Here is a 25050-nt window from a genome sequence, read left to right on the forward strand (position 1 = left end):
TCCAGGATGTGGTTCGCTTCAATGAACTCAGAGAGTTGGGCGTTGATGGCCTTCTCGATGACCGGCTGGGAAGGGGAGAAGAGAGATGTGTCTGAAGTTCTTGAGGTATATCGGGTCAGCAGATGGTTTCTTGAGCAAGGAGTTGATCTCTGCATGTTTCTAGTCTTCTGGGAAGGTGGCGAAGTTGATTGAGCAGTTGATAGTGAGGCAGAGTTCGGGGGCGATGGTGGTGCCAGCTCTGTCGAAGATGTGGTGCGGGCAGGGATCTGAGGGCGCTCTTCATGATCTTGAGGGTGTTGGGAGTTCGGCTGAGTAGAGTCTGTTGGGGTCTGGTGTGGTGGGGTGCGATGATTGCGGGTGGGGCAGGAGGGTCTTGGTTGTTGAGGCTGTCGAAGCTGTCTCATATCTCCCTAATCTTCAATCAATCAATCAATCATGCAATTTGTAAAGCGCACTACATACCTGCAAGGGTTCCAAGGCGCAGAGGGAGGGGAGGGTGGGGAGGAGCTGCAGCTATTGGTCAAACAGCCATGTCTTGAGTTGTCTCCTGAAGGTTAGAAGGTCTTCGGTTTGTCGTAGGAAGAGGGGGAGGGTGTTCCAGGTCTTGGCGGTGCGGTGAGAGAAGGATCTGCCTCCGGCTGTGGTTCTGCAGATGCGTGGGACGGTAGCCAGGGAGAGGTCTGTGGAGCGGAGTTTCCTGTTGGGTACGTAGAAAGAGAGTCAGCTGTTGAGGTAGGCTGGGTTGGTCTTGTGGAGTGTCTTGTGTGCGTGGATTAGGAGCTTGAAGGAGATTCTTTTGACGACAGGGAGCCAGTGCAGGTTCCTCAGGTGGGGAGTGATGTGGTTGCGATGCGGGACGTCGAGGATCAGGCGTGCAGAGGCATTCTGCATTCTTTGCAGTCTGTTGATGAGCTTGGTTGAGACCCCAGCGTAGAGGGCGTTTCCGTAGTCGAGTCTGCTGCTGACTAGGGCCTGGGTGACTGTTTTCCTTGTGTCTGTCGGGATCCATCTGTAGATCTTGCGGAGCATACGGAGGGTGTTGAAGCAGGTGGAGGAGACAGCGTTGACTTGTTTGGCCACGGTGAGTTTCGAGTCGAGGATGACTCCCAGGTTGCGTGCGTGGTTGGTGGGTACGGGGGGAGTCCCCAGCGACGCGGGCCACCAGGAGTCATCCCATGCTGAGGGGTTTGGCCCGAGGATGAGGATTTCCGTCTTGTCTGTGTTCAGCTTAAGGCGGCTATCCTTCATCCAGTCGGCGACGGCCTTCATTCCCTGGTGGAGGTTGGACTTGGCGGTGAGGGGGTCCTTGGTGAGGGAGAGGATCAGTTGCGTGTCGTCGGCGTAGGATATTATGTTGAGGTTGTGATGTCGGGCGATGCGTGCGAGGGGTGCCATGTAGACGTTGAACAGCGTCGGGCTGAGGGAGGATCCCTGCGGGACGCCGCAGATGATCTCGGAGGCTTCGGATCGGAACGGGGGGAGGCGGACTCTCTGGGTTCTGCCGGAGAGGAAGGAGGAGGTCCAGTCCAGGGCCTTGTCTCGGATTCCTGCATCATGGAGTCGTGTGCGTAGTGTGCGGTGGCAGACGGTGTCGAAGGTGGCGGAGAGGTCCAGAAGGATGAGGGCCGCTGTCTCGCCGTTGTCCAGTAGGGTCCTGATGTCGTCTGTGGCGGCGATGAGGGCGGTCTTGGTGCTGTGGTTGCTGCGGAACCCTGACTTGGAGGGGTCCAGGATGCTGTTGTCTTCGAGGTAGCGGGTGAGCTGACTGTTGACTATCTTGTCAATTACCTTAGCTGGAAAATGAAGCAGGGAGATGGGCCGGAAGTTTTTGAGTTCGCTCGGGTCCGCCTTGGGTTTCTTCAGTAGGGCGTTGATCTCTGCGTGTTTCCAGCTCTCAGGGAAGGTCGTGGTCTCGAAGGAGAGGTTGATGATGTTGGGCAGGTGGGGTGCGATGGAGCTGCCGGCTTTGTTGAAGATGTGGTGTGGAAACGGGTCAAACGGCGAGCCGGAGTGGATTGTGCCCATGGTCTTGATTGTTTCTTCGTTGCTCACGTTGGCCCAGGTTGTCACGGGGTTGTGGTCGGTGGGGTGTGGGGGCCTCTTAGGGTCATCCGGGGGTTGAAGCTGTCGTGGATGTCGGCAATCTTGCGGTGGAAGAAGGTGGCGAGGGAGTCGCACAGGGTTTGTGATGGCGAAATGTCGTTGGTGTTGCAGCTGGGGTTGGAGAGTTCCTTCACAACGTTGAAGAGCTCCTTGCTGTTGTGTGCATTGTTGTTGAGACGGTCTTTGAAGGAGGTCCTCTTGGCGGTCCTGATGAGGTGGTGGTGGTTGCGGATGGCGTCTTTGTGGGCTGCGCGGTTGCCCGGTGACTCTTCGCTGTGCCATATGTTCTCCAACTTCCAGCAGGTGCGCTTTGACGCTAGGAGTTCCGGGGTGAACCAGTTGGCTCTCTTGCTGGTGTCTTTGAGGGTTTGCTTTTTCAGCGGGGCTAGGGTGTTGGCGCAGTCGTCCATCCATCGTCTGAGGGTGCGTACACCATCATCGGGGTTGGAGGGGTTGGTCGGTGGGTGGAGTGCGAGGTTTGTCTGTAGTTGCACTTCGGTGATTTTGCCCCAGTGGCGGCGGGGGATCTGCAGGGTGCGGTGATGTGCGACGGGTTTCCGGAAGGTGAAGTGGATGTAGTGGTGGTCGGTCCAGGTGGGTTTGGAGACGTGGCTGAAGGAGACCTGGGGGTTTGAGGAGAAGATGGCGTTGAGGGTGTGTCCGGCGATGTGGGTCGGTGTTGTGACGATCTGTTCCAGTCCGAGGTTGGCGACGTTGTCTATCAGGGTGGAGGAGTTGCTGTTGTTGTTGTTTTCCAGATGGAAGTTCAGGTCTCCGAGGAGGATGTAATCGGTGGAGGTCAGTGCGTGCGTGCTGATGAAGTCGGCGATGGCCTCGCAGAATTTCGGTCGGGGTCCGGGTGGTCTGTAGACAAGGGTGCCTCTTAGGGTGGTCTTGGGGTCTGTGTGGATTTGGAAGTGCATGTGTTCGACGGTGCTGAGAGTGTTGTCGGTGTTTGTTGAGACCCTGATGGTTTTCTTGTGGACGATGGCCAATTCCTCCGCCGACTCTGTTGGTGCGGTCTCTGCGGGCGATTTTGTATCCGTCAGGGATGGCTATGGCGATGTCTGGAGAGGAGGCTTCGTTCATCCAGGCCTCTGTCAGGAAGGCGACGTCTGGTGATGTAGTGTCGAGTAGGTCCCAGAGCTCGACGGCGTGTTTGCGTGCGGAGCGAGTGTTGATCAGGATGCATCGGAGCTGGTTGTGTTTAGTCATGGCGGGTGTCTCTGTGTCTTCGATGCAGGAGAAGTCACAGTTCTGGCATACGTAGGGACCGCGAGTGCGCTTCGGGGTGGCCCTACAGCAGGCGAGGGTCCGTCCTGGGTTGAGAGCGGTGAGGGTGCTGGCGTCATATCGGAGGCAGTCTTCATGGCTGGTGCGGGGGCTCTGGCGTTGGGTGCGGTCCATGCACGGACCAGGCGCGGACAGGCGCAGACAGGCTTGCCTTAGCCACGCGTTTTTGGCGTGCCAGTGGCGTGGCCGGCAGCGGCCGCCATTTGAAGGGGAGGTGGGAGGGAGGAGCAGCTGGGAGGCGGGTGGCAGAGGGCAGCGAATGGGCGCGGGGGGGCGGGGCCGAAGGGGAGGCAGCAGTGGGAACGGGAGCGGCGAGGGGGGCGAGCCGGGAGGCAAGCTGACTCAACGGGGGGCACAGAAGGCAAGATGGGTAGCGGGGTATAAGGGGGAACCAAGGGCACACAGGGAATGGGGAGCAAGGCAACAAGGGCAGCGGGGTCACAGAGGGACCAAGGGCAGCGGGGCAGAGCGGGACCGGGGCACACAGGAAACGTGGAACAAGGCAGCAAGGGCAGCGGGGCACAGGAGCAACAGGCACAGAAAGCACAGGTGGAGCTGCAGCGGGGGGGAGCGACCTACCTGGCAAGGTCAAGGGTCGCTCTCCTCACTGCGCAGCAGCTGCCATTTTAAGGGGAGGTGAGAGGGAGGAGCAGCTGGGAGGCGGGAAGCGGGTGGCAGAGGGCAGCGATTGGGCGCGGGGGCAGGCCGCAGGGGAGGCAGCGGCGGGAACGGGAGCGGCAAGGGGGGCGATCTGGCTCAACGGGGGGGCACAGAAGGCAAGATGGGTAGCGGGGTACAAGGAGGAACCAAGGGCACACAGGGAACGGGGAGCAAGGCAACAAGGGCAGCGGGGGCACAGAGGGACCAAGGGCAGCGGGGCAGAGCGGGACCGGTGCACACAGGGAACGTGGAACAAGGCAGCAAGGGCAGCGGGGCATAGGAGCAACAGGCACAGAAGAGCGCAGGTGGAGCTGCAGCGGGGGGGGGGCGACCTACCTGGCAAGGTCAAGGGTCGCTCTCCTCACCGCGCAGCGGCCGCCATTTTAAGGGGAGGTGGGAGGGAGGAGCAGCTGGGAGGTGGGAGGCGGGTGGCAGAGGGCAGCGAATGGGCGCGGGGGTGGGGCCACAGGGGAGGCAGCGGCGGGAATGGGAGCGGCGAGGTGGGCGAGCTGGGAGGCGAGCTGGCTCAACGGGGGGGCACAGAAGGCACGATGGGTAGCGGGGTACAAGGGGGAACCAAGGGCACACAGGGAATGGGGAGCAAGGCAACAAGGGCAGCGGGGGCACAGAGGGACCGAGGGCAGCGGGGCAGAGCGGGACCGGGACACACAGGGAACGTGGAACAAGGCAGCAAGGGCAGCGGGGCACAGGAGCAACAGGCACAGAAAAGCACAGGAGGTGCTGCAGCGGGGGGGGGGGGGAGCGACATACCTGGCAAGTGCGGTGCGGTGGAAGAAGGTGTTGAGGTTGTTGCAGAGGTCTTGGGAGGGTGGGATGTCTGCTGTCAATGTGCTGGGTCTGGCGAATTCTTTTACCACGGCGAAAAGTTCTTCACTATAGAGTGCGCTGGCGTTGATCCTTTATTGTAGGGCTGCTTTCTTTGTTGTTCTAATGTTGTTCTAGTGGTGGTGTGCGGTGACAGCGGTCTTGAAGACTGAGTGGTGTTCCGGGGTCTTGCTGCTCCTCCATCTCTTCTCGAGCCGTCTGCAGGTGTGCCTGGACTCATGTACGGCGAGAGAGAACCAGTTTGCTTTCTTGGAGTGTTGTTTGCCTGGGGATTTCTTCAGGGGAGCCAGAGTGTCAGTGCAGTGTGATTGTTGTAAGTGCTATCTTCACACATGGAGCTCTATTATGTCGTTCTGCCTATTTTGGTGTAATTTGCTACTTGCGTGTAGAGTTTTAATAGTTCTGAGTGTGCTCTGATATTGGTACTTGCTCACTGTGGGCATCTGTCACACATCATTTCCACACCTATGTTCTATTTAGGCATGCAAAAGTGTAATCTGTGAGTGCAAACAACAAAACCTAATTGGCATATTTTGGATCTGTGAACATTTACACCAGCGAATGAAACTTATGACCATGTAAATCTTGACAGAAGAATGTATTTTTGCTACTCACAAGTTTAGTGTTGGGAAGGTAGCAAGGGTGAGATAATACTCACAAGTTTAGTGTTGGGAAGGTAGCAAGGGTGAGATAGGAAGTGGGCAATGATATGGCGGTGAAAATCTGCAAAGCTGTAATTACCAACATTTCTAGTCGTTTGTTCACACCCAATTATTATACTTAAACTTGAAGGCTCAAATTGCAGTGGTGTTAAAAATGGGGACAAGTGATTTTTGGCCCATTTTTAGTGGTGTGGCAATTTTTGTGTAGGTTTTACCAAGCGCAGATATTGTGCATGTTATGCCTTATTTGCCAGCACCCAATGTTACCACTGTCCTCTATGAGCCCAGTAGATTTATGAGATGCTGGAGTAAGTTGGCAAATTGAGTGCAATAAAATGCTGTACATTTTCTGTTGGGCATTAGTTTTCTCAACCCCAAAAATATTTCCCAGGTGTAAAAAACTGTGTTTACCTTTAGAAATTCCCTCTCCCCTCCATATGTTTTCATTCAGAGTGAAAAATATGGACAAAACTGTCAAATGGCGGACTTTTCTATGTGTCAACACCCTAGGCCTACCTTTGGCCAATGGCTACCTGGTGATTAGGGGAAACATGTAGACCACTGCAGACAGTATCCCACGTCCCACACATCCTATATCATGCCTACATGAACCTTTTTGTGAACTGTGGGGCTTTGAGGGCCTTGAAGGCTCCTGTCCAAACAGGAGGCTGGACGATGCAGGAACTAGTTGCACAACAGTCCAGCTCCATAATCATAATGCATAACCTTTACACAAGGCCTTGCAAGCTGGTGGAGCTGCACCCAACCACCATTAGTGATGGGAAAGGGTTGGCCCGCCACTCAGAGTGGGACAGGTGCTATTCACGAAGATGTCAAGTGGCGGCCCAGGCAGCAGCATTGAGAGATACCAGGATGGAGACATGCCAGCAAGTAGAGGCCAATCCTTACAAATGGAAAAAAAAGTAAACCTGTCACAATTCCCGTAAACATCATTTTTTGGTTCCATGCTATTGTACAGCTCTGGACTGGCCCTACTGGGCATTTTCTTACTTAAGGTGTAGGATAATGTATACCCTGACATTTAGGAGTAACCTGCTTACCTTTAGTATACAAACCCAGGTACGCAGCCCATAGCCCAATTTAAAGCGCTACACAGGGAGTAAAAAGCACTAGAGCAATCCGCCGCGTGTCTGAAGCTCACCAGTATTCGGTACCCTCTAAAACACGCGCAGAGGAAGGCCCGCACTGCATTTTCTCCAGCAGTGTTGCACCGCCTTCTGCTGAGGCTATGGTCCCTGACATCTGCTTGTTGCATTTCAAACGTAAATTCATGACTGCATCTTATTTTTGACTTAATCAGAAATAAGGCATTAGACATCTGCGTAGGTGAAGGACTTTCATGGGCTCTATTGTTGCACTCTAAGTGACATGCTCACCTCCGATTAGTGCTTGCTTTATTATAATTGTTTTTATGTCGAAGCAAAGACATATTGGTAACATGCTGAAAGCTTACCTAGGAATGCATTCCATCCATTGCTTACCATTGACTTTGTGTTTTGTCACTTACATTTGCTTTCTTTCTATTCGCTGACTTTTATTGGTTTTTAGCCTGTCCATCTTCTCTTTGTCTCTCCCGTGGAGCATCTGTTGACCTTCTTTCTGATTGGCTCCTTCTATTTTTCCACAGTGCTTGCTTTTCAGGAACTATTTTGGTAAGTCACTCCATGAGAGTACTTATCATTTCCAGTTGCTTTCCTGGTGTGCTTTTCTGCCCCCCACCCCACCCCAAATGCTCCATGTTGTTTTCTCTTCCATGTTCCTCTATCTACCCTCCCAACACACTGCGTGTGCTTTTGCCCAGCCCTTTCACCCTCTGTACCCCTCGTGCTTTTGGCCTTCAGCTCGCTCCCTGCGAAAACGTTCTCCTGACCCAGCCCTGCTCTCCCCGTTGTCTTTCTCCCCAGCCTACTCTCTCTCCGTGTTGCTTTGTTCCCCACCCCAACCCGTTACCCTGTTTCATTTTTTTTTTAAGTGCTCTTATGCACAATTTTAAAAAAGCATTTTTAGTTCTACTTTCACTTACCGATCCATCTCAGATTGCTAAATAAAAAGTCCAAAAATGCGTGCCTCATTTTGTAGGTGTGTACATGTGTGTTGCTACACACGTACAAAATAATGCAGTGGTTGCGTCACAGGACTTTAATTTTTTTTATTTTTAACCATGCTGCACAGCAGCTGCTGAGCTGTACAGCACGGGCTAAAAGTCTTTGGCAAAGCCAATAGGTCTCACACATTAGACAGTTTGGCTTTGTCAATGCCTATTTTAATTATGGGCATTTGAATGCAATGGTGCATTATGGCAGGCGCTGGCACAACAATCCTGCTCCACCTGTTTATGGTGCAGGATCAGTGGAGGCTGCACGGGAACAACAGGTGGCGTGGCCTGAAGCAGGAGCACCGAGTACATTTCCCCATTGCACTGACAAATCTGTGCTACACTTCAGGAGCAGGCATTTCTTAATCTGTGATAGTGGTTTCCGGTGCTCTGCATCAGCACCTAGGGGCATATCAGCAAGCAGGCGCTCAAAACTTATCGCCGCATTTGCGTCCGTTTTCGGACGAAAAGCGGAGATAATTTTATCGCCTTATCAGCAAGGTCACGCTATCGCGTGAAACCTTGCCTTTTCGCCATTTCCCTTAACGCCCATCTTTGCAAAGTAGACGTTCCTCCCCAGGATAACGGGAGAAATGTCGCTAAGCGACATTTCTCCTATTATCAAGCCTCCTGCAAAGCAGCATAGCAGCAAGAAAAGTAGCGATAACCTCTGTTATCGCTACTTTCCTTACGCCTGCTTTGAAACTGACTTAGCCATGATAACCTATGGAAGGTGGATATCATGGCTAAGTATGTGAGGCCCTATCAGCAAGCTATCGCCAAAAGTTGTGTGATTATCACTGGATTTCCAGCGATAATCGCACATTTGGCAGCTTGCGCTCTGAATTTTATCGCTTTGGAGATAAGCGTTGCTAATAGCGCGCTATCTCCGCGATAAAATTCAGAGTTGGCCGGCGATAATTATCCTCATGCTAAGAGCGCTGAGCGATAATTATCTCTGGCTCTTGCTGATATGCCCCTAATTCTCAGCTCCAGCTCTAGTGACAGTATACCTGTTTTTTAAGTCAATATACATTGAAAACTAATAATAACAGCCTCTCGTACCATTATAATGGTTTTGTGTGGCCTGAAATAGTCTGAACTGCCAAACTTGTAGAACTGTGATGGTTAGGTGGTATGTTGGCGCTGCCATTGGCAGAGTTGGCAGGGGATGGGTGGTGCAGGCTGCAGTGGTCTTCCGAGTAGGTCCCTGGCACTTGAAGTCGGAGTGTTAGTGGAACTCAATTTCTCAATCACTGAAGGATGAGAGACTTACACCTGCCTGGCTTCTATACGTTGACCACAGATATGACCACTGATCTATGGAGTAGGGTTTTAGTAGGCTAATGTAAATATTTAATAAACGTGTGATTTTTGAAGGCCATGGAAGCACCTCATTCAATCATTCGAAATATCCCAATGTTATATATTAAATATCATATATATAATATACGCATGCGTGCTCACACTGATGCTTGTACTCATTCATAAGTCAATTACACCATACGTATCCGATGCACTTTACTTTCTCGCTTAGGCCTCATAAAGGCACTGTGGCCCACATTTCATTCCGTTGAGTCGTGTAGTTTTGTGACCGAGTTACTGATCAGTTCAAATAATTGAAATAACAAACAAATACGATTTTGCACACAATTAGCGAATCTCATTAGTTCATTTTGCATTTTCTTTGCGGTTAATTACCACCAGCAGAAACCTGGTGATAATTATGTGAGCAAAGTGCAGGTGCGCGTCCTTCGGTTTTAGGTCGTAATTGTCAGTCGTGCAAAAAGGGTTGTAAATAAAAGTTAACATGGATATAGATACAGTTTTCGAATAATCGCCTGGGTCTAGGGGGTCCCCTGAATGTCCAAACCTGGTCAAATGCTTCCAAGCCCCTTGAGTTCAGCTCTCTATGGACAGAGGCAGCAGCATGACACACAGTTTCGAACAGGAAACATATGTATCTGCCCTATCAATGAAGCTCTGTTGTTTGCGAACACTTACAGACATCTCCTGGACATACTTGGCAATACTCTGAGGTTTGAAACTGTCACAGAAAGTGATTCATGCGAAATCTGCATAAAATGTGGAATGACTCAGAGAGGTTTCCAGTCAGGTTTGAAAGTATCCATATCAGCCATAAATCCGGGAGGAAATAAAGACATTGGAGCGGCGGTAATTGCCAGGAGTCTCCGCAGAGGTAATGCTGTGCAACTAATGAAAATGTCTGTCATTGCAATCTGGGCCCGCGGCAACTTCCTCTGGCTCTTCCGTCCCCTCCCTGGAGGAGGCAGAATGCCGGCTCCAATTAGGCCTAAGCGTCTCAACAATCATATTTGGCACTTTTTTGGGTGTGTTAAATAAGTTACATCCGATCGAATACTCGGAATTCAGCGGACCGAGCTGTGAATGGCTGCACCCTGGTGCCAACTGGACTCTGCGTTTATTGCGCGTGGAAGGAGCACGCCTATTACTTGCCTTCCATTTCTGGTTTGTGTTAGGAAGTGAATGGAAATGTTCCTGGGGGCATGCTAAGCAGCACGCGCTTTGCTGCAGTTCTGGTCCAAGCTGTGGAATCCTACAGGGCAGGGGATGACTGGGCGTTCGAAAGTGAAGCGGCCATCCGGTGGATGATGTCACACAAGGCCTCAAAACCCAAAGTGACGACATCAAACAAAGCAACGTTCTAGAATGTCTGTTGGGAGTGCGAGACTGGGAAAAGAGATGTGTGGTTTTTTTTTCAGTTCAAAAAAGTTTTATTGATAAGAATAAAGGTGTCAATACATAGTGCAGAAAATTAAACTCATGTCATCACATTACAAATCTGTTACAGTAGAAATACATGAATCGGACTTATTCATAAAAAGGAAACATGACAGAACTAAACAAATGACATGTGGATAACGAGAAAATATATAAATATCCAGGAACAATTAGAGGAGTCAGGGAGGTTTAAGGACTTCTTGTTGAGATGGCCGAAGTTGAGAGCGACGTGCTGCACTTGCGTCAATAAATATTGTAACAGGAGACCATAAGTCTAAACGTTTTGTAGCCAGTTGTATAGGATACACAAAGGAAGTGTCCAACCTGTGATTATGACAGATCATATACGACAATGCCCGGTAGGAAATTTTTGTGAAGTCTTTCCAATTGGTAGTGATTTGTTGAAAAGCAACCGCTAGTAACAAGTCAATAATATTGACATTAAGCATAACAGTATCCCAAATAGATGAGAGACTTCCCAGAAAAATATGAGTAAAGGAGAAAGAAAACTTAGTACCAAAAATTAGATTAATTTGGGACCACACATGCTTCCAGAAAGTTTGTAAAAGTGGGCAAGAAAATAGCATGTGAAATAAGTCAGCATTTGAGGACGAGTATGTCCAACAAGCATCTGACACATTGGTGAACCTTTTGCTTAAGACATTTTGTGTTAGTAAGAGTCTATTATATACGAAGAATAGTGTCTGCGTTGTGCTAGCTGCTCTAGAAGATTTGCGGATCTTGGACCATATTTTCATCCATAACGACACTGGCCAGGATATCATAAAGTCACGTTCCCATGCCGCTTCTATTTCAGATTTCTGGCTATCGTTATCAGTATTCTGTAAATAGCTGTATATAGTGGAAGCTTTAGGCAAGGTTTTTAATAAAGTGTGAAGTTGTGATGGGGTGTTTGGAACACTGAGGGTATTAGGTACAGTGGACAATTGATTGCATGCATCCATTACAGCTTTTTCAAGCAGAATATATTTATGTTTAAATGAGGCAGGCAAATTGAATGAATGACTTAATGAGGAAAAGGATAAAAAGTTAGATTGTGAGTACAATTGGTGAATCCATATTAGTCCCTTCTGCCTCCAAGTCTTCCAATAAAAGGGCTTATTTGGGAAGAGCAAGTTTTTGTTGTGCCAAATTGCTGAATTGAGAAAAGAGTCTTTAGTAACTGGAACGGAAGGGGAGATAGATTCAAGCAGTTTGGAAGTGAGTTTATTTATAGGGGTAGAGAGGGACTGTGGTTTGCGTGAGAAGGAGAGATATTCTGAAAAGGTAAAGGGAGATAGAAAGAGATGCTCAATTGAGGTCCATAAAGGATATTCTTCTGTTGAGTCTTGCAACCAAAGAGAAGCTTGCCGTAAAAGAAATGCTTTCTGATATGTTTGAAAATCAGGGAAATTAACTCACCCTTCCATCTTGGGACATATTAGTTTTGATATGGAGTTAAGACCCTTTGTCTTTTAATTGGAGAATATAAACCTCTAACGTTCCATGAAATTAATTTCAGCGACAAGGTGTCAGAGTCAAAATTACCTAAGAACCGGAAACAGAAGTCCAATTCATTAGAGCAATAGCAGAAAGTGTGAAAGGAGATAGGGAGATGAGAAAAGATTAATTCAAGGACAAGCATATTAAGAAGAAATAGAAGAATCAGAAAATCAAGACCAAAGATAGAGATCAGCTGTAATACAGTGAAAAAGAGTGTATACAATAGTTAAATAGAAGAATAGAGAAGTAAACAAGTGTAGATTTGCAATGAAAAATATACATCTATATAAAGGAAAACACATAGAATTAAGAATGAACAAGACACCTAAATGACAAAAAATAGGAGACTGTGAAACAAACCGAAAAACAAAAGACAAAACAATTAACATACCTACAAAGAGGGAACACGAATACGGGGGTAGGCGGTAAACATGGAACAGACGTGACACGTCCAGTGAAGATCAAATCAAACCAGGGGGGGAACAAGGCAAAGCTTAAGCACTACTGTGGAAGCAAAATAAAAAAGAAGAAACAGTAGAATATTTAGTGATAAAATGTAGGAGAAATGGCAAACATAATAATATTGAACTGAGTAGCATTGACTGGAAATTTCAAAAACAACTCTAAACAGTATATATTTTGAAGACAGGTATCAGCGAACCACATATAAACTAAGAAAAAGGTAGCATTTTATACATGAAGTTTTGGAAAGTCAAGTAACATGTGAGGAGGAAGGTCTTGAAGAGTCCATAAAGTCCGTCTTGTGAGAATTGATGAAGCTTTGCAGAGAAACTGGATCCTCATAAGATGTTGTTTTATTGTTGTAAATGACTTTGAATAAACACGGATGAAAAAGGCCATATCTGGCGCCCATGGAGCAGATTAAATAATCATATTGTTTGATCATTCTGATATTTGCCTCTGTCTGCACCGGTGTGTGTTTGTAAGTATCAGGACCCTTCCCTAGGGCCTTCTTGAATCTTTTTGGCAGGTAATCTCCTGTTGTTGGTTGCCCATGGAGCGTAGATCTGGTCTCATATCAAGGAAGGCTTTACGTCGGGCTGCTGTGGCCTTAGAGTAATCCAGGGCAAAGAAGAGTGTAGAGCCAGACCAGGAGATCCGTTGGATAGCTTTAGCGGCTGAAAGAACTTTCAGTAAGTCTGTGTACTCTAGAAAATAAAGGATGATTCCTCTTGGTCGCTGTGAGGAAGAGGTATTCGTAGAGACACGGCCCAATCTATGGGCACGCTGTATGTTCAGATTGGTACCCTCTGGTAGACGAAGAATCTTGGGAAGGAAGGATTTGAGGAAAGCGATAGGGTCTGTACCTTCAGCCCCCTCCGCCAAGCCATAAATACAAATGTTATTTCTCCTATTTCAATTTTCAAGGTCCTCAATCTGCTTTTGAAGAGTTGAAACTTGAGATTGTAATAAAGAAACATTTTTAGTAGTATCATTAAGGGAGGAAACATTGTGCTTTACTGCTGTCAGTCTAGTGTCTAGCTGCGACCAATTATCGGAGAGAATTTGCAATTTGGAATTGGTTTCCTCAACAAAGGGTCTAAGTGCCCTTATTTCTTGTAACAACAACTCCATTGAGACTGGGAAAGCCGTTTTGGGCGGTGAGGGGGGATCTTGTTTCAGGTGTTTCACATTTGACTTTCCTGGTATTGTTCGTTGGGGTTCCATTGTTATGGTGCTGCTCTCTGTAGCCAGAGACTCAAGATGTTCCAGCTTGGAGAGCTCTAAGAATAATTTTGAGTTCTTAATGAAGACACTTTTTGGCTTCGGTGTATTGAAAAAATATCTCTTCGTTCTGCCCATCAGCTTGTGAGGCACATGAGGTATAGCCTCGTGAAGACCAATTAAAGACTTAAAAATGGGGGAAAACGCCATATGGAGTAACAGAGTCAGTCTTATAGTAAACACCTCCAGATAAGACAATGCATCCACAGTAAATGTTAAAATGTAGTACAGTCCAGGCAGTGATTGGAGGTGTGATATACCAAAGGTTACTGAAACCTCTGTCACTAGAGTGACTGCTATGCCACTTAACACTTGGTATGCTGCTTTTACTCCCAGTCAATGCAGTTACTCTAAATTATGATGCACAAGCAGTAAACTTTAAATTTGTTAAAGAAGATTTCCCATTCACCCGGTGGGTGAAGCAATAATCAGAGAAAAGACAGCTGTGCTTAATTTAAAACTACTCTGCCAGCGTGTTGAAAGCATAACTAGATCACAAAATGGCGGCTGTAATTGCAATCTCCTGAATTTATAAGGAGTTGAGGCAAAATAGTTTTGTTGCACTGCCATGAGATTTTCTAGAGGAGGGCGTTAGAGCAACTTTGAGCAGAAGAGCCTGGAGCTTTTTAACAGAGCCATTTTTGCCAAAATTTGAGTTAGAGCGGTCGCTCGCGGTAAATCCCTAGAAACAAAATGGCGGCCGTAATTGCAATCTCCTGAAATTATAACCAGTTGAGGCAATGTATTAGTATTGCACTGCCAAGAGATGTTCCCAGGGAAGGGCGTTAGAGCAACTTTGAGCAAAAGAGCCTGGGGCTTTTTAACAGAGCCATTTTTGCCAGAATTTGAGTTAGAGCGGTCGCTCGCGGTAGATCCGTGGAAACAAAATGGGGGCTGTCGCAGAGCGATCACACATAAAGCTTTTACCTCTTGAAAACAGCAGAAAAAGGATGTAAGAAGTGGCGGAGAAACTCACGTCCGTGCAATCTTCATTTCATACGGCTATTCGGCCGGGCAGCTACACGCTGGATGAGCTAGAAGCCTGTTTACACCCATCGGTCCGGGAGCTTCACGGGAATGCGGCCATGTCCGTTGGGCGCCAAGCCACGCCCCCGAGATGTGTGTTTTTTGTCTTCACTCGATGGTCCGTTTAAGGAACCTACTTGTAAACATGAAAACACGTATATGGACCACCTTGGACTAGGGTAATTACAGAGTAAACATAAACAAAAATCCCGTGGGAGTTGTTTGAAGGTTGACATACAATGATTGTGACTGTCTGAGTGAATTAATCACATTTTCAATGAATCAACAAATGCACATATTGCCATTCTTTTCAAAAGATGTGTATTCTATACATATAAGTGAATAAACAAATGAACAAAACTTAGAGGGCGCAGGGGTCATGGTGGTGAAAATAATTACAGATTGCCATAAAATTAGGGATGGATGGCAAACTCTGCTTCGCAAGCAGAGTTTGCAGAGTTTTGCCCACACTGCACTCCAGGCGGAGCACCAAGTTTTCCAGCAAAACTCCAACAACTGCTGCGTGGTGGAGTTTTCTCACGGCAGGCCCACCAACATTAAGGTGCCGATCACGATCCGGTAAAAAATATGCCCGTCCGACTTGTATCCGGTCTTTTTTCCGTACGAATCGTACAAGTGCCGTACAAACTGGCAATCACGATTCGCATGGGAAAAAGCCCATACGAGTCGCATTGGGAAAAATTCCCCACACGTCCTCGGGTCGGAAAATGTGTCCGACACGTCCCCGGACGATTTACCGTACAAACGTGAAAAGTGAAGTCCGACTGCGCAATTACGATCCATCCCGTGCGTCCGATGTCACAACCGTATGGAAAAAACACCGTCCGCACCGAACCGAACTCCCACTGCAACCATGCCGACTTGTGCCCGCATACGCGCCGTACCCCCCCCAGCCCCCGTGAGTATGCGCCAACCCCCCCCCAGCCCCCGTGAGTACGCGCCGAACCCCCGTGTATGTACGGTGCGTACCCCCCGTGTATGTACACCCGTGTACGTGTCGAACCCCCGTGTATGTACACCCGTGTACGTGTCGAACCCCCCGTGTATGTACAGTGCGTACCCCGTGTATGTACACCCGTGTACGTGTCAAACCCCCCGTGTATGTACACCCGTGTACGTGTCGAACCCCCGTGTATGTACACCCGTGTACGTGTCGAACCCCCCCGTGTATGTACGGTGCGTACCCCCCGTGTATGTACACCCATGTACGTGTCGAACCCCCCATGTATGTACGGTGCGTACCCCCATGTATGTACACCCGTGTACGTGTCGAACCCCCCCGTGTATGTACGGTGCGTACTCCCCGTGTACGTAGCGCTGGGGGTTCGCACCGTACATACACGGGGGGTTCGACACGTACAGGGGTGTACATACACGGGGGTACGCACCATACATACATGGGGGGGTTCGACACGTACACGGGTGTACATACACGGGGGTACGCACCGTACATACACGGGGGGGTTCGACACGTACACAGGTGTACATACACGGGTGGTACGCACCGTACATACACGGGGGGGGTTCGACACGTACACGGGTGTACATACACAGGGGGTACGCACCGTACATACACGGGGGTTCGACACGTACAGGGGTGTACATACACCGGGGGTACGCACCGTAAATACACGGGGGTTCGACACGTACAGGGGTGTACATACACGAGGGGTACGCACCGTACATACACGGGGGGTTCAACACGTACAGGGGTGTACATACACGGGGGGTACGCACCGTACATACACGGGGGGTTCGACACGTACAGGGGTGTACATACACGGGGGGTACGCACTGTACATACACGGGGGGTTCGGCGCGTACTCACGGGGGCTGGGGGGGGGTCTGGGGGAGGGTCGGCGCGTACTCACGGCATACTCACGGCGTATTCCACTCGCATCGCGGCGTACTTCGCTTTTGCGGCACTTTTCGGGTGCCGTAAAAATATTGCCGTCCGGAGCGCTGTCGGTTCGAATCGTACTTCCTGGTTCGTGAAACGCGGCCTGAGAGCGTCCCGACGTCACGTCGGCGCTTTCCCCGGATCACATTTGTATGTATCTTTTCGTCGGTCGGTGTTTTGTACGACTCGTACGGAAATGCTGTTTCCGTGCGAATCGTACTTGCATGTTTGTAAAGTTTTACAACCGGGTACGAGTCGGACGGAAAAAAGCCTCCGTCCGACGGTTCGTACCCGGTTTTTCCAGGATCGTAATCGGCACCCTATTTGGGGAGCCTGAGCAAGAAAATCGAGCACTACGATGAGTCTTTGCGCAATTTCTCAACACAGGCGGCCACGGCTGGTCACTACTGCTCGTGTTGAGAATGCTGCCGATTGTGTTGAGAAAGGCATCGCTCAAGCAGAAAATGTACTCGAGCAGCAGGAAGAAGCAGTGCCCTCTGGTGTGCTGCATTCACAAGCTCCCGGCGTTAAAAATCAGTGCGAGCAGCATGACGTACTGAAAGAGCGCAGGTTACCAGCTCTGGTCACACACACACACACATACCTAATACTCACCTGGGCCCAAAACACATTCACTCAATAAGCTAGTAAACCTCACTGGCATCAATTTTGTATATTTACCTGAAATTTTTTATATTCACCTTTACCAAATCTTACCTATTCGATTATTATAACAGTAATTTGGCCTCTCCTCAATGAATCAGGTTGCTAAGTTAGTTTAAGGTAGAATTACATTGACCTTTTACATTTGAATAACCACAGACTCAAGAAGTTTTGAAAACCTTTATCTAAATTAATAATTTGTGAGCCAAGAATCAATTACAGTAACCACCTTCAGTCAAGAGGCAAAGTAAAAGTTAAATACAGCAGAGTTATCAAATGATCAATGAAGACGGTACCTGGAAAGGGTGGGAAGGAAGGAGATCAGGCATAAAGACAGATTTTGCAGAATTATATTTACCTCTGGTCAAAGATGAACCCAACTCCTTAAAGATGGGACCAGATAGAATCTCCAGGACAGGATACAGATAGAAGATCAGGCAGATTCAGATTCTGGGAAGGTGACTTCTTCTAATGTGCAACGCCAGCGTCGCCCCCTCTCTGGTACTACTCTCCTCGGATGTCCCTCTTCCGCAATCCCTTCTAGATGGTTAAATTATTGATCAGTATCTCAAACTCTCGAGCAGAGTTTCTTGCAGCAGCAGGGTCTGAGACAGCGTCTCGGACAGAATCTGAAGCAGCATACACATTGGGTCAGTGACGAGTTGGAATGACAGATCTGACAAGTCGGACAAGTTCTCTAGCTAACTTACCTCAATTATACTATTCTTTATTCATGTACCACCCCAAAAGTGTCAATATTTGTGTTTTCCCCTATTCTGCTTGGTCAGGGCGAAGAGGTGAGTTCATCACACCATATTAAAAGTAATAATTTTCTTTGGGACATTGTTCTACATGCCCGCCCCTTAATTTACTTTCCCATAGCTTTATTCCCACCCGTATTTCATATTATGCTCAATACAATTTTGCAGCAATATATTTTGATTCATGCTTTCAGGTCCATAAGTTCATTTTCCCAGGCGTCCAAGTGTGGCCTTGGCTGGGTTTCAAGTGGTGCTGTCACTGGGTTTCAGTAGGTTCTGTGCGCCTGCGTGAACATCATGTGGGAAGGGATTTCAGTCAGCCTCCGAGGTCCAAATATGAACTAATAATAAAGTCACAAAAAGACACATTAGGATACGGAAACAAATGATTTCACTGTATACCACTTATCTCTACTCTATCCCCAGTTACTTATTTAAATCGCAGCAGCATGTGCGTTATCATGTGAGTTTCAAGTGGCCATATTTAGTGCCATTGCGAAGCTGCAAAGTTTCCCACCATAGCAATAGAGTGTCATACCACATAGATGCAGTAGACGCATGCGCAATAGAAATCCTGCGTTTTGGCGGCCATTTTAGGACACTCTGGTTACTTGTTACTAATGCACATAGAAAAGCTTTCCCTAGATACAATATTCGTATGTAATGCAATATTAATATTTTACAAACTTGTTGGTTACATAGTTTATTTGAGAGGAATGCATCTAAGCAAGTTTCTTTCACAAATCCTTGCTCCATCAATCTCCTCTCTGATGGCATTTATTGCCATCATTAATTTTCTACTGAAACAGATGCCAACTTTAGCACATCTCTATTTCTTCTTCAAGCTTTTCATTTCTTTCTTTTTCCTTTTTGCATTGTAATCCTCTCATTCTTTTATAAAAGTCTCCTTTCAATTCTTCTAGTTGTATTTCTTCACGTTTTCTTTTCTTTCCCCTTTCATTCACTTCATAATTCTTTTTCCCTTTGCAGCATTTGTACCAAAACATTATTGCTAATACTAGTAGGGTTATTCCAATTATGGGCAGTATTATTTGACCTAGAATACCTATACCTAGATTAGAAAACCAACCACCTATGCTAGAAAAGCTATTTGTCAATTTTTTCCATACACTTTCAGCTTCCAGTGGTTTTAACTATTCCTCTAATTTCGTAATATTTTTAATATATTTTCCAATTTCAACACTTTTATCAGGAATATACGTGCAACAATGTTGCGTTTTCAATAATTTACAGACTCCACCCTCTTTTGCCAATAATATGTCAAGGGCAAGTCGATTTTGTATAACCATAGATCTGACCGCAACTAATTCAGTGTTGATGAGCAGAAATCCTCCAGCAATGTCAGTAGATAACCGATCAACTACTGTATACAACTGGCACATTTTTCGTGAATTCAGAAGAACTCCCACTGAAGGTATCAATGCACCAAAAATGTCACCAACAGTTTCTGAGAAACTGGCTCTTTTTACACGCGTTAGTCCATTTGCGTCTTCATTGCCTCCAGTGATTCTTTTTACATGATAAACCTTAGGGAATACTATTCCAAAATAGCAACTCCCATACCAATGATCTGCAGCCTAAAGTAGGCTTTATTGCCACACATATAATAAATTCCAGGAAATACTGGATCAGTTCCTCTTTTTAGTCCCCACCCCCCAATTATTAGGAAATTATGTTCACATTCACTGGAACCAATGAATACATTGTTATAATCTGTTTTTAACCTATGGAGACAGATTTCCCCTTTCTTTTCAAAATCTAGAGACATAGCAGCATGAGTTTTGTCACTTGCAAAATGCTCTTCTTCCTCAGCCCATTTAGGTATCTGAGGTTTAGGTTCAGAAGCTCTTCGTTGGAAATCCTGTCTCCTTTGTTCAACTAAATTAAAAAATATTTTCTCTTCTTCACGTAATTTACATGTTAAATTATGATAATGTGCTTCAGCTATATCTATTGTTTTCATGGTTAAGAAATATTCACCCATAAAGTCAGAATCTTTCGTACTAAGAACAGGGTTCATGCTCTTTCGCATAGGAACCTCGGAAAAAATCACAACTACATTAGAATAATAATATTGCAATTTTCCTGTTCTATAAAATAAGCTTGCTAGAACACTACATGAAATACCATACGTTAATGGTAAATGATGATATGTTACTCCTTCTGCGACAGATGCAGGTAATTTCATGCAGACATAACAGTCGCTAACTTCCATAGTTTCTACATATTGTACTAACAGGTTGGTAAAAACATTTAAATCAGTATCATTTTTATTCACAGTGTGATGTAAATCTGACTCATCTGGTGCTTCTAATTCTACTACATCAAAATTAAATTTAAATCAAAATAAAAAAGGGAAACACAACCAATACCTAAACCTAATAGATATGTCTTTGAGCATATCCCTTTATAGGACGAAATCCCTCACTCACCAAAGGTGACATGCTTCATCATTTGGGATTCTCCTCCCGGAGGAAAAGCCTAGTTCCTCTGGGGGCTACAACCCCCTCACTGTGAGGGAGGAGCTCAGGGATGTTTTATAATATGATATTGGATATACTAAATCCACAAAAGTGAAGCTAGAAGTATGAGTGAGGGCGCAGCGCAAAGAAAATTTTGAAAAATGTGAAGGAAAGTGAAGTATAAAACTGGCTCTGGAACGTGAAAAAGCTTTATTATGGTACGTCCTTGGCCAGGATTAAAAAATCGTGCACCAGCAATCAACAGATTTTAGACCGTGGTGATGAAATGGTTGGTCAACATGTTTCAGCCATATAGCCTCTAAGTGGGCTCAGCTTTTGTCAGGACCTGTAATGCTACTGCGTGCAGAAGAAAGAATGTGTTATTGACACAAAGAAGGATACAAGGGCACACACTCTTTCAATGTGTCCGTTAATGGTGAAAATTACCTATAAAAGTAAAAGACATAAATGTAAGGATAATAAACAACTTGTGGTGTTCCACAGAAAAAAATCTTAATCTTAAGAAATGAGAAGGACTTACCCGTGAACACTGGGTAAGTCACCACACCTCAACCTGGCAAATTTGTATGTCCACGTATTTGAGCTAGAACACATCTTTGGTATTAAAAATCCATACCAAGCTCATATACGTGTGTGGAAAAGGTATATTGATGATATTTTTGTAGTATGGCGTGGTTCTTTGTCATCACTTTTTGGAGTTCAAAATTTGGTTGAATAACTGCAATGCCTTCTTGAACTTCACATGTGAATATAGCAAGACCCAATTGCCTTTTCTGGATATCTTGATTTCACCTTCTGAAGGAGGTCTCATCACTGAATTGTACAGAAAACCCATGGCTAAAAACTCTCTTTTGTTATATGGCAGTTACCATCCTCAAGCTTTGCGTGACAATTTGCCTTTCGGACAATTTTTACCTGTCAAAAGGAATTGTTCATCTCTTGAGAAGTATCAGGAACATGCTCGTAACTTGTCTCAACAATTACAAAATTAGGCAGTATCCCAACAAACTAGTGAAAAGATCTTGTAAACGGGCCTTTGACAATAACCTAGAGGCTTTACTTGAACCTAAAATTGGGAAAGAGACTAAGAACAGACTGACTTGTGTTCACACCTTTTGTAAATTCTCCAATCAAATCAAAAAAAGCATACTGTCTAATTGGAGAATCTTAAATATAGGTGATGAGACACTTCCACGACCTCTGTTTGCATTCAAACGGAGCAGCAATCTTAGGGACCGGCTGGTACACACTCGTCCCCGTGTTCAAAGGAAAGACACACAGAACACTTTGTGGGGTCTTCCCCCATACAAGGACACCATCCATGTGGTTCTTGTGAATCATTTTGGGATCATCTAGGCCTTGGGTTCTTAATTGTCATACCAATTGTAACAGCGACAATTTGATCTATATGATCACATGTCCCTGTCCGTTACGATATGTCGGGATGACCACACGACGGGTAAAAACCCGCATCCTTCAACATAAAAGCACTATCCGGTGTGGTAGGGCGTCAACTAAACTGACTAACCACTTTCTTACAATCAAACATAGTCCTAGTGACTTGAAGTGGACAGTTCTAGATAAACCATTTATCCCGCCTCATCTCACTGACATTGCTGCCTTTTTGTTTAGGCGAGAACAATGGTGGGTACACAAGGTACAGTCAGATACTTGTGGATTGAATGATGACATTCCTTGACTGCTTCTGTAGACATCTGTTTAAACCTCGATGTCAGGCCTTCCTGTGATACAATCTTTGATCATAGGGATTATAGTGGTTACTTTGTTGACCACGGTTCACTGTGAAACATCTGCTCCACTTTTGATGATATACATATTGATCATCGTCAAGCTTGTGTTGGGCTTGATTATTTCTAAACATATTTTGGTTTGCTCTCAGAGTGCAAATTTCGGTATACCTGTGGTATTGTCACTTCTACACACAGTGTTTTTTTCCCCCTTTTTTCCCCCTCTTTTTGGTGCCTTTTTGTGCTGATTTAATTGATTTGCAGTGTTATACACTCTCCATGTATTTACACGTGGATCAATGGGTATTGTGATACATTTATTTTTCTGCACAATGAGACCGAACAACACCAACAGAGCTGTCTGCTTTCTGTACATGCGCTTTGACGTACCCATGCCATTTATCGCAATGCGCATGCTTTAACAAACAGTGTTTTTTGACACTAACGATGACCGTTCTGTGCTGAGATTGGTCACGTTTTTACAAAGAGTTGTCTATGTTCTACTTGTGGATTAATAGATATGTTGATGCGTTTTTGCATATCAAAACCGAATAACATTATTGAAGATGCCTGTTGTGTGCACATACGCGTCTACGCACTCGTGCCATATAACGCAATGCGCATGCTCCAGTAAACAGTGTTTTTTGGAATTGACATGCGCTGTAACTATAGCTGCTCTGTGCTGTGATTGGTTACACTTTGTCAAGGAGGGTTTTATAGAGGAAGCAGCTTCTTTGTCCTGGTACCTCCGGCTTCAGGCTCATTACGGCGCCGGCGTACCGACAGACAGGTAAGCGTTGTGGAGTCCTCTTGTTTATAATCGTGTATAGCTTGCTATTTTCACACAAAGTTCTTTTGCCTGACTCATTTTAACTACTTGATCTTCTGTTAAATTGACATTAGTTTTGGGCATATAGACTATATATTTTTAATTTCGGTTTGGCATAGTGCTAGTGTCAGCCCTCATTACTATCAATGGAGAGAGCATATTTAATCATGCGATGAATACATGGATTTTTAAACACCTATTTTTCCTCCAAACTTTGTTTTTCTTGATAAATACAGCGTGTAGCTCAGCAGTGACCCACACGAACATGGTTTTTGATTCACCTCCAGACCATGTTATTATTCCATGCTTTAAAACATTGTTTAGTTTTTTACTATATAGGTGCCAATTACGATCCGGCAAAAATCGGGTACGAACCGTCGGACGGAGGCTTTTTTCCGTCCGACTCGTACCCGGTCGTAAAACTTTACAAACATGCAAGTACGATTCGCACGGAAACACCATTTCCGTACGAGTCGTACAAAACACCGACCGACGAAAAGATACATACAAATGGGATCCGGGGAATGCGCCGACGTGACGTCGGGACGCTCTCAGGCCACGTTTCACGACCCAGGAAGTACGATTCGAACCGACAGCAGTCCGGACGGCAATATTTTTACGGCACCCAAAAAGTGCCGGAAAACGGAAGTACGGCGCAAAACAACCAGAGTAGGTGGCCCGGTAAGCGCCGTACCCCCCCCAGCCCCCGCATGTACGCGCCGTACCCCCCCCAGCCCCCACATGTACGCGCCGTACCCCCCCAGCCCCCGCATGTACGCGCCGTTCCCCACCAGCCCCCGCATGTACGCGCCGTACCCCCCCCAGCCCCTGCATGTACGTGCCGTACCCCCCCAGCCCCTGCATGTACGCGCCAAACCCCCCCCAGCCCCCGCATGTACGCGCCATACCCCCCGTATATGTACACCCGAGTACGTGTCGAACTGTACGTGTCGAACCCCCCGTGTATGTACACCCGAGTACGTGTCGAACTGTACGTGTCGAACCCCCCGTGTATGTACACCCGAGTACGTGTCGAACCCCCCGTGTATGTACACCCGAGTACGTGTCGAACTGTACGTGTCGAACCCCCCGTGTATGTACACCCGAGTACGTGTCGAACTGTACGTGTCGAACCCCCCGTGTATGTACACCCGAGTACGTGTCGAACTGTACGTGTCGAACACCCCCGTGTATGTACACCCGAGTACGTGTCGAACTGTACGTGTCGAACCCCCCGTGTATGTACACCCGAGTACGTGTCGAACTGTACGTGTCGAACCCCCCCGTGTATGTACACTCGAGTACGTGTCGAACCCCCCCGTGTATGTACACCCGAGTACGTGTCGAACTGTACGTGTCGAACCCCCCGTGTATGTACACCCGAGTACGTGTCGAACCCCCGTGTATGTACACCCGAGTACGTGTCGAACTGTACGTGTCGAACCCCCCGTGTATGTACACCCGAGTACGTGTCGAACCCCCCGTGTATGTACACCCGAGTACGTGTCGAACTGTACGTGTCGAACCCCCCGTGTATGTACACCCGAGTACGTGTCGAACCCCCCCGTGTATGTACACCCGAGTACGTGTCAAACTGTACGTGTCTGGGGGTACGCACCGTACATACACGGGTGGGGGTACGACTCGAACGTACACGGGTGTACATACACGGGGGGTTTGACACGTACAGTTCGACACGTACTCGGGTGTACATACACGGGGGGGTTCGACACGTACTCGGGTGTACATACACGGGGGGTTGGACACGTACAGTTCGACACGTACTCGGGTGTACATACACGGGGGGTTCGACACGTACTCGGGTGTACATACACGGGGGTTCGACACGTACAGTTCGACACGTACTCGGGTGTACATACACGGGGGGTTCGACACGTACAGTTCG

The sequence above is a fragment of the Triturus cristatus genome, chromosome 6 (assembly GCF_964204655.1).
Source record: "Triturus cristatus chromosome 6, aTriCri1.1, whole genome shotgun sequence".
Taxonomy (NCBI): domain Eukaryota; kingdom Metazoa; phylum Chordata; class Amphibia; order Caudata; family Salamandridae; genus Triturus; species Triturus cristatus.